This window comes from Pseudonaja textilis, chromosome Z (genome assembly GCF_049901715.1).
Source record: "Pseudonaja textilis isolate UNSWEBS1 chromosome Z, rPseTex1.2, whole genome shotgun sequence".
NCBI classification, from domain to species: domain Eukaryota; kingdom Metazoa; phylum Chordata; class Lepidosauria; order Squamata; family Elapidae; genus Pseudonaja; species Pseudonaja textilis.
Window position 1 is genome coordinate 32,100,298 of NC_142008.1, and position 19,825 is coordinate 32,120,122.

At 38.6% G+C, this 19,825-nt stretch overlaps 1 protein-coding gene across 7 annotated transcripts in view; it reads right to left on the reverse strand.

Annotated features, from left to right (window-relative positions):
- THSD7A (thrombospondin type 1 domain containing 7A) overlaps positions 1 to 8,193 on the reverse strand; it is a 323,850-nt gene extending 315,657 nt beyond the window's left edge. For 6 of the 7 annotated variants that reach the window (XR_015740118.1, XR_015740117.1, XR_015740116.1 and 3 more), the window contains exon 1: positions 7,980 to 8,193. The gene's annotated coding sequence lies outside the window, so the exon portion shown is untranslated. Of the gene's footprint in view, positions 1 to 7,719 lie in introns of all 7 variants that reach the window. The other variant, XM_087916519.1, reaches the window with a different exon arrangement.
- Between the last annotated feature and the right edge of the window lie 11,632 nt (positions 8,194 to 19,825).

Below are 19,825 nucleotides of genomic sequence, written 5' to 3' on the forward strand. Positions count from 1 at the left end.
TACTTCCAGTCTTTTATCTTAACAAAAACTCTAAAAGATCATGAACATTTGCAAAATAAGTTATATATACTTTCTCTTTCTATCACACGCATGGACAATCTGTCCTAGTATGTGCTTTATAAAAATGGGAAACAGCATTGTAATGACACACTTTTTCCATACATCTGATTTTTTTCTGATGTTTAAGACAAGAATTTCATTCTACTACAGCCTTTCCCAATCTAGGTAAAAATCCGGGAAAATGCCCTAGTTGAGAATGTTACATTAGAAGCACTTCAGGAAAAAGACGTTTGTCTTCTTTCTCTTCCAGTTTAGAAAGATGATGATGACAACAGTTTTTCCTTTGGGAGTTCCCAGAAATGTCATCCGAAGAATCCAGTTGGCTAAGCAAGTGACTTGTCCATACTTACCCAGTAAGTTCTGTATTTTAACAGAGACCTGAACCCAAATCTCCCAAGTCCAGCTCTTTAATCGCTATATTATTCTAACTAGGTTCATGTGTGGTGACAATATAGTAAATAATTATTAGAAAAAGAAATATTTGTAACTTTTAGGCTCGTCAGCTTTTTCCAGAATCATCTTTCAATTCTGAATAAAGCACTATTTTTCAAACATCACTAGAATTTAAATAAGAAATTAGGTAGTGTCTAATAATAGAACATGTTCTGATTTCCATAGGAAGCCAAGGGAGAAGGAATCCTACTGTAACTTTTTTTGAATGTTGCCAGTTAATAAGGTCTTTTATTCAATACATTTTATGTAACTGCGAGCAACTGCAGAATTATGGTTGCCAAGGGATAATAGCACTTCGTTACATTGGGTCCTCATTGCTAAGCTAGTGCACAAATGTTCACTTTCAAATGCAACCACATAATACAAATGATATCATAACTTATACATCATCAAAATGATATACAGAGCAATGGGCAGCTGTCCAGACCACCTCTGGCCTAATTTACATATAACTTTAAAACATAACATGATTTGTTTCCGTTTAGTATAAGAGACACACCCACCCATCTTAACTTAATCAGAAGAATAAATCTGACTTGTTCAGCAAAACTAATTTACCTATATGTGTTGATGTAGCGTTCTTTCACACAGCCCAGTAGTTACTGAAGCAACCCCATTCAAGTAGTCCAGCAGTGTAGTGTAGCAAATTCATTAAACCATTTATAAATGTTTAGCTGTTTATATAATAGCATGACATCTTTAATTAGGAGCATCACATCTTTAATTAGTTAAATGTTTTCTTCCTCACACATACAATTGCTGTTGTTTCTTTCTTTTTTTAAATGTATCTGATAGATACATTGCCTTCCATATTTCATCCTATTTACAAATTTACTGACCCTTAAAATCCAATATCGATCTTAGGTTTACTTTGATCAATACTAATCTGTGTGATAAATTAGTCTTTGCATTGACCTCAGCAAAAGTCACTGAATACAAAGGAGTAAAGCAAAACAAAATATATTTAGAGACAATTACATGTTTGTGTTCTCCCTCTCAAGAACTTAATGTGAAATGACAATTATTTTAAAAGCTATAACATAAATTTAATTCTCATAATAGTACCAAGTCCCTCCTCTCTATTCTTCTGATGTAAATAAACTTTCATCATACTGGATGCAGCTAGCTTAAGAAAATGGGCATTTAATTTTGATCAAACTATTAATATCCCTTATCTCTATTCTTCTTATTTAAATAAACTTTTGTCACATTGGATCTAACTAGCTTAAGAAAAAAAACATTTAATTTTGATAAAGCTATTAATATGTACATTGTTCTCCCTTAAGGCTTGCCAAGCTCTTCTTTCTATAAAGAAATAAAATCTTACTGGTTAATAATTAACTCAGCAAATGCTGAATTAACCCTAACATATTTCCAAATAGAGAAATGGCTATGATGGCTATTGCTACTATGCTAAAGATCCATATATGATGTGTGGTACAGTAGTTCAAATTCAGAATCTTCTAATATCTTAACAAATGTATTATCATATAAATTTCTGTAATCCCAATTTGCTTCATCAAATGTATGGAGTACAACACAGAGAGCAAAGGGAATGGAAGGTATTATGAAAAAGAAGCAAGAATTACTTATCAATAACGTCCATTTACAAGCAGTAATTATATATAATGCAAACACATTGCGCTAGCATTCGACAATCATGTATATTGTGAGGAAAAATGTGGCCTCTATTTAATCCATAGCAAATTATGTTAAATCCCCTGAGGAAAGGTAGCTCAGCTGTTTTTGGTATAGAATCAGTTATTTGGTCATTGATTGGAATGGCCACTGTCACTGAACTTAAAGTCAATGAAACAGTATCCCAGCTGTTGTTTGCTATTGTTATTGTTTGGACAGCTAAGTCTCCCTATTCCAAAATAGGGCTAGAGGCATCACTGTCTTCTCTTGGTACAATTGCAAAATTCTTTCTGCTCAAAACAGTACTATTCTTCCAATACAGCTACCAACCACAAATAAACACTGGAGCATAGTAATTCATCAGCTCTAATAATCACAATATTAGCATTTATCTTATCAAGTTGCCAAAAATCCAATAGAAATAGTTTTGTATCAATCTCCATCTAGATCAAGGGTGTTAAAACTCAATATCACTGAGGGCCACATCAGGGTTGTGTTTGACCTTGGGGGAGTCAATGTGGTCAGCTCAATGCCATTTGTATCAGGGGCACCTGTGGCAGCCTGAGTGCTCTGCCAGTGAAAACAGGCTCCTGAGCTCTGTTTTTGCCTGCGACAGTCTCCTGCAACCCTCTGCCAGTGAAAACGGAACTTGGAAGGGCCACCCAGAGTTCTCCCAATGTCCATTTCTGCTGGCAAAGGTATCACAGGCAGTCCTTTGCTGCTTCCAGGATGGCCCCTTGGGCCAGATCTAAGTACTCCATGGGCTGCATCTGGTCGGCAGGTGTTGAGTTTGACACCCCTGATATGAATACATCCCTTAGCAAACGACCAACATATTTTAACCCAATGTGATTCTTGGCCAAATTTTAATACTGCTGCCCAATGGATCAATTCAGATTTTTGGTAAAGCCTACTTTTTCTCTCCTTGCAATAATTACTATAGTAATCCTAGGCAAAAAACCAACAACAACAGAGTTTCTATCATTTTGGGACCATATTGCTTTCTAGATATTTGTACTATACAATTTGTAGGTGTAAGTATATATAAATTTCCATTATACAGAATGTAAAATAAGCTTTTCAACTGAATTTATTAACTGCTATCTCAATCACGTTTCCCTGGAAAAAGCATCCTGAATTCAGTAAGACTTGTACTGAACTGTCAGAGATTTTTAACAATCTCTCTCTCCTCTCACAGTATAGCCTATTTTAGGCTATACTTGAAAATAATATACTGTAGGAAGTGCCGGAAGTGCCTCCTCCCCATATTAAAATATTCTTTATTGTAAATATTAAAAAGAGGCAAGATGGAATATTTCCCCTAAAGGAGAAATGGAGAAAAATCTTTAAAAAGGCAGAAAGCAGATCCAATCTTTCTGCCATTGGAAAACAGCCTCAAGGAGAAGCTTCAAGAGGCTGGTGTTTAGGAATGGAGATTTTATATCCATTCAGAAAGACTGGGCCAATCTATTCATAAGGAAAGAGACTCCAAATAAGCAACACAATAGGCAAGGAGCCAAACTTAATAAGATTAGCTCAGACAAACACTTAGGATTTGCATTTTCCCTTTTACCTGTAGAGCCAGGTATGACCTCTATCTGACCCCATAGGAATCTGGTAACAGCCATTAAAATATTGAAATATTGAGACATTCTTTCGCAGGAACAGGCATCTTAAATACAGGCCGAAAGAATGTATAAAAGCCCACATACTCTCAACCCATTTATCAGCCACCCCAGAAACATGCTGCTGTCCCCAGTTTCTAGCTACCAAATAAACAGAGACTTCCCTTCCTATAGTCCATTTTATTTCCAGCATCTTTCTCCCAGCTTGGAATTGGACCGGATTTTTTTTCTAGCAATACCAATGGCTATTTGTTAAACAGTGATAACCAAATATGAAACATAACTTGAGATTGTATAATATACAGCAATTTGGACCATGAAATCCCATTCCATAGCTGAAATAGAGGTGCTAAAACAATGTGATAAAAGCCCAAATTATTACTTCAGCATAATGCATAAGAACCATTTTGTCAGCTTTGGAAACCTTTGGAAGAGTTTGGTTTTTCTGGAATGCTGACACATTTATTTAGTTCAAAGCAGTAATGTTCTTCTTTCGAAACACCAATAAAAGCTATTCCATTAGCCAAATATATAAGCAAACAATATCAAATGTTGTATCTATTACTCAGCCTTTTCATTTAGACCTGTGCGATTGATAAAAATGATCCATTTTATTAATTTGTAGAGCACATAAAAGTAGAAGGAAAAAATATTTTCAAGATAGTGATTATTGTATATTCTTATACAATAATAAGCCAAAATTCCAAAAAAAAATACTAGCTTACTATAAACAAGCTATAGGCCAGTTCAAACATTTGCTCAAAGCCAAAACATCAAAAGTATACATTCTTGTTTAGGACATCATACATCATCATAAGGCTACTTTGACACTCTAGACCATATAATAAAATGTAAGTTAGGATTAACTGTAACAGCTTGAATGATTCAGCATTGACTTGTAGCATTCTTGTCTTTTGTTGATAAATGGGTCTGAAGCTCATTTCAGAGGAGGTAGAATGACAAGAGATGCTTACACAGCAGTAGCTGCAAAATGATTCATGTAAGTAAAGCCAGCTAGAATTTATTACAACTGGAAGAGGATTTTTTTTTAAAAAAAAGATAGTTTTTAATATATATATATATATAATTCTTGTTAGAGCCATATCTCTGACATACTTAGGGTAGTTGTTTTACTGTACAACTTTAGAAATGATTCAAAAGAAGTGTTTTGGATGTTGAATGAGCACAACTTTCTGTTATTCTAAAAGTTGCCCTGTTTTTCAAACCCCGTTTAAAGCTGCCATTGCTTTAAACATTAACATTAATTAGTAAATTCCTTAAAACAGCAGAAATATTTTTCCAAGTTTATTGGGAATATTCATTTGTGAATATCAAAAAAGTGCACCATGTCAACTTGAAAAAAAGCACCCTTTTCTCAAACATTTTCTAGAACTGTCATGAAATTCAAAGCAAATTTGCAGCTGCGTTAATGTTGCAGACAGGGCCAAACTCAAATTTGTTTGTTTAATGTATATGCTGCCCATCTTGCTAGTTCCAGCACATTCCAAAACATCTTCTGAAGATCAAATCCAAAACCCTGAGCAGCCCTATAAAATATGAATGAAACAATTATTCATTATTTGAAAATAAGTTCCAATAACCTGAAAATCAGGGATGGGATTCACATTTCTTAACAACCAGTTCTGTGGGTGTGGCCTAATTTGTGGGTGTGGCTTGGTGGTCATGTGACTGGATGGGCATGGCTTGTATGTAAATATTATAAATATTTATGTAAATATTTATTTTTTTCATAAAAACAGAGCACCTTTTCCCAAAAGCAGGCAAAGCAGGCAGGCAGATTGAGTTGCTCACAGAATTACAGATTCACTTAGAGATCTATCTTTCTGCAATTGGCTATCTGAGTCTGTCACATAAAATTTGCTTGCAAGCAAACTCATAAAATTAACTTACAACACAGCAGGTATGTAAATATTGATTTTTTTTTAATATAAAAAAGCAACTTTTACCCAAAAGCAGGCAAAGCAGGCAGGCAGATTGAGTTGCTCACAGAATCACAGATTCACTTAGAGATCTATCTATCTGCAATCAGCTACCTGAGTCTGCACTGAAGAGCTTCAGTTCTAAGGAAGTTTTGGCTCTGCTTTTAGATTAGCTAGAAAGGAAGAAATCCAAGGATTTCCTGCTTTCTAGCTAATGTAAATCTCCTGGCAGAGCAGAACAGCCAATGGTCGGGGAAAAGAAAGGAAAAATAGCAACTTACCAAACCAGGCAAGTTGGATGGCTCACATGCCAGGTAAAGAGTGAGTGGGCGGGGAGGAGGGGCCAGCCAGTGGAATAATTTGCCATCATAACACGTGTATGTGCAGCGTTTGCAAGAAATCATCAGCTGTGCTGTCTGGACAGTTGACAAGCGCTGCACGTAGATGTGCAGCATTTGAAAATCCTCTTGTTTTCTGCTTTTCTAACCTAGGCTGTGCCACACAAAGCAGCTGAGGAGGGAAAAGCAGGGGATAAAGGACAGCCTAGAGCCTGGACAGGTGGGTGGGCCAAACACTGAACTGGTTCAGTGTCAGCTGCTCTTCACAGCTACCAGTTCTATAGAACTGGGCTGAACTGGTAGCATCCCAGCCCTGCTGAAAATACACTTTTGCTGGAATTAGAATTGAACAGCTTTTTTCTGCACGTACACATAAACACACACACATTTGACTAGACTACCACCCCCAAATTATACTGTCCTACTTTGAAAAGAGCCAGCTTTTAGCAACAAATAACAACTTGGTACCAAACACAGATTTCGTATTAGTTTCCAGAATATTTGACCAATGATTGCCTGACAGTTATAGCTAAAATTTCAGGATATTAGACACAATGCATCTAATACACTTTGCTTTGGTTTTAGCTTTCATTGTCATAAAAAGAAAGCAAGAGGAGTACAGGTAGTGTTCAACTAGAACAATTTGTTTATTGACTACTGGAAGTTATAATGACATTGGAAAAAAATATTTTTGACTGTTTATCTACATTTGCAGCATTCCCATAATTCCCATGATCAAAATTCAGACAAGATGCCAGCTTTGCAACTGGCATCTATTTATGATCACCTTTTGCAACTTTCTGACAAGCAAAGTCAATGGGGAAGCCAGATTCACTTAAAAACTTATTAACTTATTTAGCAATTGCAATGATTCACTTAACAATTCTGGCAAGAAAGGTCATAAAATGGGGCAACAAATGCCCCATCGTTGAACAAATGTCTGGTTCAGCAAAATAAATGTTGGGCTCAAAAATTTGATTGCAAGTCAAGAATTGTCTATATTGCACCTGGGATAATACCTGGGATACCCCATCTTAGGATTTCACGGTCTTGGCAAGGATGTATGGATTGCAGCTCCCATAATGCTGGTTGAAAAATTCTGAGATAGAATTCTGTAGAATTTTTCAACTCCCCCAACATGCTGTCAAGGGAATTCTGGGACTTGAAGTCCTTCCATCTTAAGAGTTGCCAAAGTTGAGAAGCACTGGCTTAATTTACTGGCTTAATTCACCTGGGAAAAATATCACATTCAGTGCAAATTGAAACTAAGTCCACTGTTCAGAATAATACAGTGAGGTTACAATCTTATGCACAATATAATGCAGAATGAACCCCATTGAATAGGACAATGCTCGTACATTCCACAGAACCCTGAATGCTTAGACCAGGCCAACCTTACCTAACACAGCTGGCTGCGCTGGAGAAGTGCTCCAACCTGGCCTGAAGGACCACAGGACAGCAATCCCGCTCCACTATCTCTATGAAAGGCACTCTTATAAAGGAGAGTACCTCAAGAGACTGTTACAGAACTGAAACCACGCCCACCTTCTCCCCCGTCATTGCGACAGCTGGAAAAAAACAAATCACCGCCTGCTCCGGACTTGCCTCAGTCTTTCTTCCCTTTCGCAGAAGTTGCGCGCGCGCAGTGCGGCAGACTGTACTTACCTCGCTACTGAGGGTCGCTGGGGTAGCTCTTTTGTCATCTCTTTTCGGGGGCGCGTTGCTTGCTCGCCATCAGATCTTCTCACGAGCCGACCTGGTTTTTATTTAGTCATATTTTTCCCTCCGAAAGTGCGCCACCTCTCTACTTCACCTTCTTTCTGACAGCCTCGCGCGCGCTCTCTTCTTCCCCCGCCGCAATGCAGCTTCCCCGCAGGACCGGGGCCCAACTTGCTTACTGGGCGAGGGCTCGTAAGGTTACTTACCTTAACGCCTCCTCTGGGTTTTAGTTGCTGCTGCACCATCCGAGGGGAGCTGGAGAAAAAGATGGCAGAGATGACAGATCTATCTGGAAAAGATCGTCGTTGAAGTCTTTCAGCTTGGGGGCATAATTTAACTTTCTGCGCGCTCCCATCCCCCTCTCCTGACATCAATCGTTTGCCGCGGACAGCGACTCTACCCTGGCGCTGCGAACTCTGCGCTACCAGGAAGCGGGGTGGGTAATAGCGAAATATCTGGTGGAATGCCAAGAGAGAAATGAATGATGGAAGTTATATTGAACTTCGGATAACTACCGGTACTCAATTCTCTGGTCATCTGAGTCCAGCAATGTCTCAGACACTCACATTTGCAAAGGATAGGAAGGGCTTGTAGGTGCATTTCTTTTGTGGGTGTTATAAGAATGTATCTCTTATAGCTTAGTGTCCTTGCCTGGCTCTAAGACAATCCACTTTTGATATCAAGGCAGAATTCAAAAGGAAACCTCGATTTGCAGATACTTTTAGCCAATAGGGAGAACAGTAACTGTTTTTCCTATCCCAGTTCATCCTTTTCAGTGATACTGCCACCTGCACAAAAACAATTCCACGGATTTATCGCTCCCTTGTATTAGCAGTGCAGTGGGAATAAATATTATGATGTATCATTTTTTGATGAGAACCTAGTAAACAGAACTACTCCATTGACTAAGTTAGGATTCTTAAACAGGAGCATTTCACACTGCCACTTCTGCAAATCTGACTGATATAAATTATGAGCCTGGCTACATCATTCAGACAGGGCAGCATGCTTAGTTGAACCCCTCAAAATTAAAAAGAAATCATACAAGCTAGAATGTAGTATAGAGTCAAGGGACTCTATACTCATTCTGAATTCTTTGTGATCTATGGTCACAACATGCAAGGCTTTTCTTTTACCACTCTAATTTTTTTCTTCAACTTTTCTTTTTCCAGTTTTTCCTATGATTCTAGAACTTACTGGTGATCTCCCATTCAAATGGAGATCCAATATCTCCCTGCTACTTAATGTTTATATAAGTTAAAAAGCACCCCTCCTGCCCACCAAAAAAGTGTAAGCACGTTCATTAAACTTACACATAAAAAGCCAGTTTGTTATTTGAACAAAGCTTTTATTGTAATGCCTTTTCAAATCAGAATTCTGGGACAAAAGTGGTGTTTTTCTCCAAGAGACAGGTCAGAAAATATTCACTATTTTGAGGCAGACATTACAAGGGATTTCTGCAGAGGCCAGTTCTGACAAAGCAAAGCAGAAAGGCAGATATAATTGTCCCACTTACTAGCCCTTTCTCTCCAAGTGAAAAAAATCCAAAGGTAACATTTGGAATAACATCATGACCATTCAAAACTTTGAGAATGAAGGATGAAATATTTGGAGGAAAAAACTTGATCAACACATTGCAGGAAAGTAGTGCAAAGTTTTGTTTCAGGTGCACATAAGATACTAGACAACTCATGCCCTGTTGGGTCATTGTTTCTTAACTATTTCCTTATCTGAATAGAATGACCATGAATTATCAGAAATTTTCTCTTCTCTTCTCCTTCCCCTTCCATTCCCAGGAGGCAGGTAAATAACTGCTGCTTGAGGAGCGGGGGAGGAGGAAGGGATTGGGAGAGTGGCTGAGAAACTGTTACAGAATTACAGTTAAAATGAAGGTCATGAAACAGCAACAGCTAGTAATACTGAAGCAGCCACAACGTTCCCAGATTTCATTCCTTATCATAGTCATAGGTTCGGAATTTTGGGCACATTCTCAATAAGCTACTAGATTTGAGATACCTTGATTCAATCATTGTTACATCATTGTATGATACTTCATTTTTCCCAGTTAAAAGTCATGACAAAAATTTAACTTAGTATATAGATGCAGACCAGTGCACACATACAAGGTCTTCTTCATTACCATCACTGTGCCTATTATTGCTTTATTTGATATCCTTTTTACAATATTAAATCACCTCAATCTTATGAAATATTTTAACAGGCTATTATTATTTAAATACAAACATTTCTATATGTTGTACTATACTTTAGAATGCTGGTATTTAATCTCTTTATAGTAATATTTTAATTGGTATAGTACTTTTTAAACTTCATATTTCCTATGTTGTTATACCAACCAATTTTACAAAACTTGTGGGTTTTTTTTTTTGTTATATGCCATCAAATATTTTTTTATTTCTAGCTAGCCCACAGATAGATGTTGTCCAAGACATTCTAACTCTAACTTGTTCTTTTATGCCTCCCAATTGGCATACTCATTTGTTCCCTTCTACCTTTCCCAGTATTGGAACTTTTTCCAGAGAGTTGGGTCTTTGCATAATATGTCCAAAATAAAATAGTTTGTGCATTTTGTTAGAAATCTAGGATGTTTTATTCAGTGACTCATTGGTTTATTTTCTGTGGTATTCTTGGCACTCTTCTCCAACACCAGAGGTTAAAAGCATCAAATCTTCTCTTATCTAGCTTCTTTTAAGTCCAACTTTCATTTCCATAGTGTCACAAGAAACACAATGGCTTGCACAATTCTGATCTTTGTAGATATAGGCACTTCACAGCCTTTGAATATATTTTGTAAGTGCTAGCATGTATTTATTTCTTGGCTGCTTTTTTATTATTGATGGTTGATTCTAATAGGCAGAAGCTACTTTGATATTTTCATTGCCAGGTCTAAAGTTGGTTGTTCTACTTTTTGTCATTAGTTTGGTTTTCTTTACATTTAAAACTTTAAAAGAGCAGCAGGAATTTCTTTACTTACTAATGCCCTTATTATTTGCTATTTAAGTCTGCCATCGAGATATAAAAGTGTTACTTGATTTGTATTTTAAATACACTGATTTCTAAAAAAGATTAAGAAAATATCCCACTCTTTTTCAAGCTGATTTTTAAAGGAAACACGTGTTATTCAATAACTTGGAAAGTCTCCAGTGCAACAGGAAAACAATAGGCCATTGATATAAATGTAAGCATTTTGTTTAGTTGGGAGGTCTGCCAATACTTTCCTAAAATCACTTTTATAGAAATCTGCTTTTCTGATTCTAAGGTTTAGAGAGAAGACAGAGAAGGGTGTGTTCCATGTTCCATGGTTTCCTCAAAATTATGTCAACAAATCAAAGAAAGCTTGGGAAAAAAATAGGAAAGATCAAGATGTAGAAAGCCAACTTATTCAGTATGCTGAAAGAATTGAGCATTTCCTGTTTCAAATACCACTTAGCAAACTTCTTTTGAAACATGAGAATTTAAAAGCAGTTTCTTAAAAGGCACAAGGTAAAAGAAAAAAAATGATATTGAATGTCCCCAAATTCTTGGACAAATTAAAGGAGCTTTTGGTACTCAAGCCATAATCTTTGCCTCTATGAATAAGTAAATTAAGGTTATTATAAATTATTAAGATGAATATGAGATGAACATTCATTGCAGGATGCAGATTTTTTCTTTCTACATGCAAAGAATATTTTACAAGGTATATTTTCTTTGAAAAGGTATAGAGAAATGGATGCACAACTAGTGAATTTGTCATAGTTGTGAAATGGCATCAGAAACAGAAAACTTTCAAGAATTATTTATACAGTTAACTGATAGTATAATATTTATGAATAAATAACAAAAGTTTATTATGTGTTGCCATCATATTCTGCCTTTTTCTGGATAGTCACTCTGGCATGGTTTAATTTTTTGTTGTTATTTATTTCTGTTATAACAGTTAATGGTTTAGTATGTTTCTAACATTTCTAAGAAAAGTCAGTTTGTGATAACTTCTAAAAAATTAACAGGAAATGTTGTGGTAATCAGTGTTTTATGCTGGAAAGATCACAGATTTCGAACTAAAAAAATATAACATGTATTGCTGAAGATCAAGGAGCATCTGAATTAAAGATTATTAAATGAATATGCAAATGGAAGGTGTTTTTTTACCTAGTTCTAGGAAGTCTTCATTGACACATATGCAATTTTTAACTAAATACAGAGACAAAATATCATTATTAGGAGATTTCAATCAAGCAAATTTAAGGAAAGAATTCCCACAATATTTCCAGCATGTAAATTGTCCCACCAGAGGCAAAAATACTTTAGACCACTGCTACACAACAGTAAAAGATGCTTACAGGTCTTTACCATGAGCAGCTGTGGGACACTCTGACCACTGCATGATTCACCTTGTACCTGCCTACAGACAAAGACTTAAAACCATTAAACCAACAATTAAATCAGTGAAGACTTGGTCGGATGAGGCAAAGCTGAAACTCCAGGCCTGCCTTGATTGCACGGGTTTGGAATATTTTTGAAGATGCCTCTGCAGACCTAGATGAGCTCACAGATACTGTAATATCATATGTTAGCTTTTGCAAAGGCTTAGGTGTACCAACAAGGAACCTGCAAATATATACTAACAATAAACCTTGGTTCACAGCTAAACTTAAGCAGCTATGTCATTCCAAAGAGGAAGCCTACAGAAAAGGTGACAGAATGCTGTACAACCAGGCCAGAAACATTTTAACAAAAGAGATCATAGCAGCAAAAAGAAGCTGTTCTGAAAAGTTAAGGAATCAGTTCTCAACAAATGTACCAGCAAACATGCGGAAAACTCTTAAAAACATCACTGGCTTGAGCAAACCTGCTTCCCAGGCAGAAAGAAATCAACAACTAGCAGATGACCTTAATGTGTTTTACTGCAGGTTTGAAAAGAAACTACAGCCAACCTATCTCCACAACCCACATCTCAAACACACCAACAACAGCCAAGCCTCCTACAACTGGCCCAAATCCTCTGGGTCACAACCTCTGGTGATCACAGAAAAAGAAGTGCAAGATCTATTACACAGACAAAATCCAGAAAAAGCACCAGGGCCAGACAAGATAACTCCTTCCTGCTTAAAAGTCTGTGCTGACCAATTGACCCCCATCTTCACTCGAATCTTCAATAAATCACTAGATTTATTCCTTCCTGCTTCAAATGCTCTACCAACAGCCCAGTGCCAAAGAAGCCCTCCATCAAGGAACTGAATGACTACAGACCAGTTGCTCTAACATCTGTAGTTATGAAAATCTTTGAAAGACTTGTGCTGTCCCACCTGAAAAACCATCACGGATCCACTGTTAGATCCCATGCAGTTTGCATACCGAGCAAATAGATTGACAGATGATGCTATTAACATGGCTCTGCATTACATCCTACAAAACCTTGAATCTTCAAATACCTACCCAAGGATCCTCTTTGTAGACTTCAGTTCAACATTCAATACCATCTTTCCAGACACTCTTCTAAGTAAATTAAACCAACTAGTGGTACCTGAACACACTTGTAAGTGGATCATAAGCTTCCTAACAGACAGGAAGTAGCAGGTGAAGCTAGGCAGAATCACATCCGATACCTGTACAATCAGCACAGCACTCCACCCGAAAGCTGTGTGCTTTCTTCACTTCTCTTCTCCCTATAAACCAATGACTGCATCTCAAATGATCCATCTGTTAAAATACTGAAGTTTGCTGATGACACAACAGTGATTGGTCTCAATCAAGACAATGATGAATCTGCATACAGACAGCCTCGCAGTGTAACCGGAACAATCTGGAACTGAACACACTCAAAACAGTAGAAATGGTGGTAGACTTTAGAAGAAACCCTCCCATACTACCACCTCTTACAGTACTAGACAAGACAGTACCAACAGTAGGAAACTTCAAATTTCTAGGTTCTACTATATCACATGACCTAAAATGGACACCTAACATCAAAAACGTCATCAAAAAAGCACAACAAAGAAAGTACTTTCTGCGCCAACTCAGAAACCTCAAACTTCCCAAGGAGCTGCTGATAAAGTTCTACACAGGAATTATTGAGTCTATCATCTGCACCTTTATAACTGTCTGGTTTGGTTCTGCAACCCAACAGGACAGACATAGACTTCAGAGGATAATTAAGACTGCAGAAAGAACAATTACTATCCACCTGCCTTCAATCGAGGACCTGTATACTGCTCGAGTCAAAAAGAGGGCTGTGAAAATATTTATAGACCCCTCATATCCTGGACATAAACTGTTTCAACTCCTTCCCTCAAAATGACGCTATAGAGAACTGCACCCCAGAACAACTAGACACAAGAACAGTTTTTTCCCAAAAGCCAAACGAATAATTCCCTCAACGTTGTTCAACTATTACAAAGTCTGCACTACTATTATTGTTCTTCAGCACTCCTTATCACCCATCCCCTCCCACTTGTGATTGTAGGACTGTAACTTTGTTGCTTGTATCCTTACGATTTATATCGACTGTTTCCTAGTATGATTTGATTGCTGATTGCTGATCCTATGACTATCATTACGTGTTGTACATTATGATTCTTGATTCTTAATGAATGTATCTTTTGTTTTATGTATACTGAGAGTATTTACACCAAAACAAATTCCTTGTGTGTCCAATCACACTTGGCCAATAAAGTACTCTATTCTATTCTATTCTATTCTATTCTATTCTATTCTATTCTATTCTATTCTATATAGGAAGTCCTCAGCTTGCAACAACAGTTGAGCTCAAATTTTTGTTGTAAAGTGAAATATTTGTTAACTGAGTTTTGCCCCATTTTATGACCTTTCTTGCCACAGTTGTTAAGTGAATCACTGCAATTATTCAGATAGCAACACAGTTTTTAAGTGAAACTAGCTTTGCTCTTGACTTTGCTCATCAGAAGGTTGCAAAAGATTATTATATGTCCCCAGATCACTGCAACAATCATAAATATGAGCCATTTACCAACCACCTGAATTTTAATCATGTGCCAATGGGGATTCTACAATAGTTCCAAATGTAAAAATTCTCATGTCATTTTTTTCAGTGACCCTGGTAACTTTGAATGGTCACTGAGTGAATTGTTGTAATTCAAGGACTACTTGTAATAAGGTATGTCAGCTTTAGCACTGTAAAGCTTTTTCATGGCAACAAATAAAATGATCTTTGCAAATTGTCTTTATTTTTGCAAGATCCTGTATATGAAGCAAGGTACTGATTGGATGCAGCAAAAACCTATTTTGTATCATGCAAAGTTTAACAATTAGGTTGCAAATAAAAGTTGTTCAAGAAAATCTCATAACATTGCAAAAAGAAACAAGTATGTTGGTTTTACATCTCTTTCCCACTTGTTTAAAAATATACAAGTGTATAGCACTTAGATTTTTATACCACTTCATCATGCTTTATGGCACTAAGTGGTTTACAGAATCAGCACATTGCCTCCCAAAATCCGGGTCTTTATTTTACCAACCTTGGAAGGATGGAAGGCTAAGTCAACCTGGAGCTGGTCAGGGTCAAACTCCTGGCAGTGGGCAGAGTTAGCTTGCAATACTGCATTCTAACCACTGCTCCACCATGCTCTTATAGGCTATAATTATGTTATTTAGATGCTATAAACCCTGTACACCAAATGAATAGTTTGTTGTCTTATTTGTGTGTTTTGTGTTGCTTTTGCAATGGAAAGCTTGAATATCTTGAAACCCTTTCTTAAAGTAATCTCAATACATCTGACTCTGTTCAACACTTGCTATACAAATCTGAATGAAATATTCAGCATCTAGTTCCCTGACTTTGTTTTTATGGGTTTATTATAGTACACTTAACTGTTTAGGGGGAAAAAACAGCTGTGATGAATATTTAAAAAAAATCTTTAGAGCATTTATATAAATCTAAGTACAGATGCTTCAATAATTAGTCAGAGGCAATCAGAGTGGTTCTCACAACTTTGAATAGTGATGATGCCTCTTGTTTGATTAGCATGATGCACTTTGCAAACTTATTCTAATCTACTTCTTCATAAAGCAGGTGATAAGATATATATTTTTAACAATGCTAATATTAATTACTGATAATTTCTTTTTATATAAAGAATATAGTTATCTATATTTTTAATAAGGTAATGTATTTTTCAGACTATAAGACACTCCAAAGTATAAGACTTATCTAGCTTTTGTGGAAGAAAACAAGAAAAAATATCTGCCTCTGCCTCCCAGCATTTTGCCTCCTTGCAGCAAACAACAAACAGCCTGGTCAGCTACAGCACAGCCTAATTAGCACAAGCAGCTAATTGTCAGTTGGATTGGCCATCTGACGATCAGCTGTTTCAGGCTGCAGGGATCGCAATTATCTATTACCGCCTCTGCATGCCAAGGTTTCAGCCTCCGCATCCCTTTTTGGCCTCTGTATGCCCCGTTTTCAGCCTCTGTATGCCCCATTTTTGGCCCGTTCCAGGTGGGAGTCAGAATGGGCCAAAAATGGGGCACACAGAGGCTGAAAATGGGGCAAGCAGAAGCCGAAAATGGGGTATGTGGAGGTGGTGATAGGCGGTGGTGATCCCTGTAGACTGAACAGATGATTGTTGGTATTCTGGGAGATTCTGGGAGGCAGATCCAACTGACAATCAGCTGCTCATGCTAAATCAGGCTGTGCTGAAGCTGACCAGGCTGTTTGCTGTTTGCTGCAAGGAGGCCAATTGCTGGGAGGCAGAGGCCAAAGGGTGGGGGCTAGCGGGTAGGCAGGACTTAGGCAACATTCACTGTATAAGATGCACAGACATTTCCACCCATTTTGGGGGGGGGGGGGAAGTGTGTCATATACCCCACAAAATACGGTATTTAGTTATTGGTAAAGCGGAATCTCTTTCCTATTATGAGAAATATAATTTATATATCCATGTTAGCATTTGTGTAAATTTCACTGTCCAGTTTCTTCTCCCAAACTGCTTTTAATGGAGAGTGCTTCCTGGGAAGGAAATTAAGTAGGAAGATCATAGGCCACATTTGAGGGATTATCTTTCTGCCTTGAAGAGATTTGTTTCAATGTTTCTCCAGGGAGCATTTCTGTGACATTTTCAAGCAATTCAATGGTTTTTAGAGCTACAAGAATGACAAATGAGTGTGGATCAAGGAATCTAGTGCAATATTTAAGGATCTTAATTTGTGAGGAAGCATATCTTTTGAAGATCTCCTTATACAAATTTAAGTATTAGGAATGACATTAAATGAAAACAGCAATGGCAATACAGTAATATTTTATGGTTTCATAGTTGGCAGTATAATATGTGTAATACATAAGCATTATCCATATAGCTTTGATACACTTTGCTAATATAATTTTGTTGGTTCTCATTTGAACATGAAATTCCTGAAAGTTGATTTCATACAATGACATTAAACCCAAGAATGGAAAAATTATAGGCAACTCATCATAACAAATTGTTATGCAAATTTGCTATTGGAAGTGATTATCATTAAAATAATAAACATATTTTTAGAAGCCTTCTGTCAGTAGCAGTAGTCAAAAAGTCTGTTTTGATAATCCAGTGCCAGAAAGGGCAAAAAGAGCTCTCTCCCTCCCTCTGTCTCTCCCCCTCCCTATCTCCCTCTCCATCTCCCATATCTTTGCAGTATGGTAGGAAGTTTTTAGGGAAATTTCTTTTAAAAGAAAGAAAACCGTTGAAAGTAGGAAAAATCCTTAGCCACGCTTAATGCCCTGCAGCTCAGATTTTACAAACTTCCTTTTCCTACAGGTTTTTAGTTAATTGCATAAAGGCCTGAGAAAACAAGAATCAAAAATGGAAATCACGGGAAATTATGAATCATTTTTGGTAAAGCAAATGTTATGTATCCAAGTCTGCATAATCCCCAAGTTGACTACTGCTCACTCTACAGAGAAAATCAACAGAAATGGCTGAGGCCCAGTCAACGTTTATCAGGAAGCTGGTTGTTCCACTGAAGACATTGTGGATTCACACTGAACCTTCCTACCAGTAAAAGCTGTTCCATATTATCATACTTGAAATACCCTCTTCTGATTGGTCAACAGGCACTGTGCAATGATTGGTTAAAATATCCTATTACAATTGGTTCGTGAAGAATCGCCCGCGATTGGCACGGCCGATCGCAGGAGATTCAAAGAACTGTCATTGGTTGCGAGCCATGGGAAATCCCTATAAAAAGGGCTGCCATGGCTCCAAGATCTTGTACATAACTAAATAAAGAAATAAGAGCTGAAAAGCCACACTGGTCTCAAGTCTCTTTCCCACGATCTAACACTGGCGATGAGGGTGGGATATGGAGACAAAGGAGACCAGTCAAGCATGTGGCAACCAAGGACCAACCGACGGAATGGCTGGCAGCAACTCACCACCCGCACCATTCGACCAAGCAGCAGAGGACTGGGAATCATATATCAATCGATTCCTCATGTTCCTCGAAAGCAACAACCTACAGGACGCGACCGACCAGAGGAAGAGAGCCGTGTTCCTGACACTGCGAGCCTGCAGTGTTCAAAATGGCCAAGGTATTGGCCAAGCCCCAGGACATTAAAGAGATGACATGGCCAGACCTGGACCGACTACTATGGACCCATTATGCACCGGCCACCCCCAACCACATCCAAAGGCACGAGTTTTATAAACGGGACCAGAAGGAAGGAGAAAGCATTGGAGACTTTGTAGTGGCTCTGAGGAACATCGGAGGTGAGTGTGGATTTTCTAACATGGACGAGGCCATGAGAGACCGCATGGTTCTCGGACTAAAAGACCTCACACTCCAGAGCTGGTTGATGACCCGACCAGACATCACAGTCACCGAAGCCATCACTGAGGCCACCGCAGCCGAAGCCGTGAAAAAGTCAGCGGCCACAATGCGGCAAATGAATGCGGTAGCCCGGCAAGCACTGACGGAAGCAAGCCCACCCCAAGAAAAGGGACCAGAGGAGAGCCAAAAAGCCAGCACTACGAACACGCACCATGAGGATGCTGACTCCTGTTCCGAGACCGATGAGGAGGAGGAAGAAATCCATAGACTCCAGTCGGAACGAGACAGACGGGAGCAGAGAAGTCGTAAGTCGGGGTCCCAGTGCGCTGGGTGCAGAGACCACCCCCGTTCAGAATGCCGGTTCCTAAACGTTATTTGTTGGCACTGTGAAAAATGGGGACACATCGCCAAGGTCTGCCGAAATAAAAAGAACTAAAGCCCGAGGCGATGTGACAGCAACCCCGCCCCCCAGGACCAGAGACAGGCACACAGAGAGCCATTGGAGCCATGAAGGAAGAAGCAAGCAGCTCAGCGAAAACCCCTGGAAGGAAGAAACCCACCAAATAGTCACCATCGGGCACTCAAGTGCAACCGATGCCCGAAAGGTACACGTGCAAGTCGGCATCGAAGGCCAGCAGTGTAACATGGAGGTGGATTCCGGATCATACCTATCCATGGTATCCTGAGATACAATAAAATGCCTAGTACCCAGCATACGCAGATGGGAGCTAGAAAACCAGAAACTGACTTTAAAGGACTACCAGGGGAACAGAATCCCCGTAGTAGGAGTAGGACATTTCCACATAACCTTCAAACGACACGCAAAAAACCTCCCACTGACCATCATAGACAGAGACCGTCCAGGCCTGCTGGGACTGGAGTGGTTCATGCCATTGGGGATCAAGGTGACAGGCATCAATCGCATCACCGAGGCAGACTGGGAGGAGAGCCTAATGTGGGACTTCCAGGACATATTCGACGGGAAACTAGGCAAGTACCATGGGTCCCCTATTTCATTTAATCTAAACTCGAACATAGCCCAGATCCATTTAAAGCCCAGACGAGTCCCTTTCACCCTCAAACCAAAGATCAATGAGCAATTGGACAAGCTCATCACACAAGGGGTCCTAGAGCAAATAGATCACGCACGGTGGGAAACCCAAATAGTCACCACAATCAAGCCAGATGGGTCCGTGAGAATCTGCGAAGAGTATAAGGCCACCCTCAACCACGCAGCAGAGTGCATACCCCGTTCTGGTGGTACAGT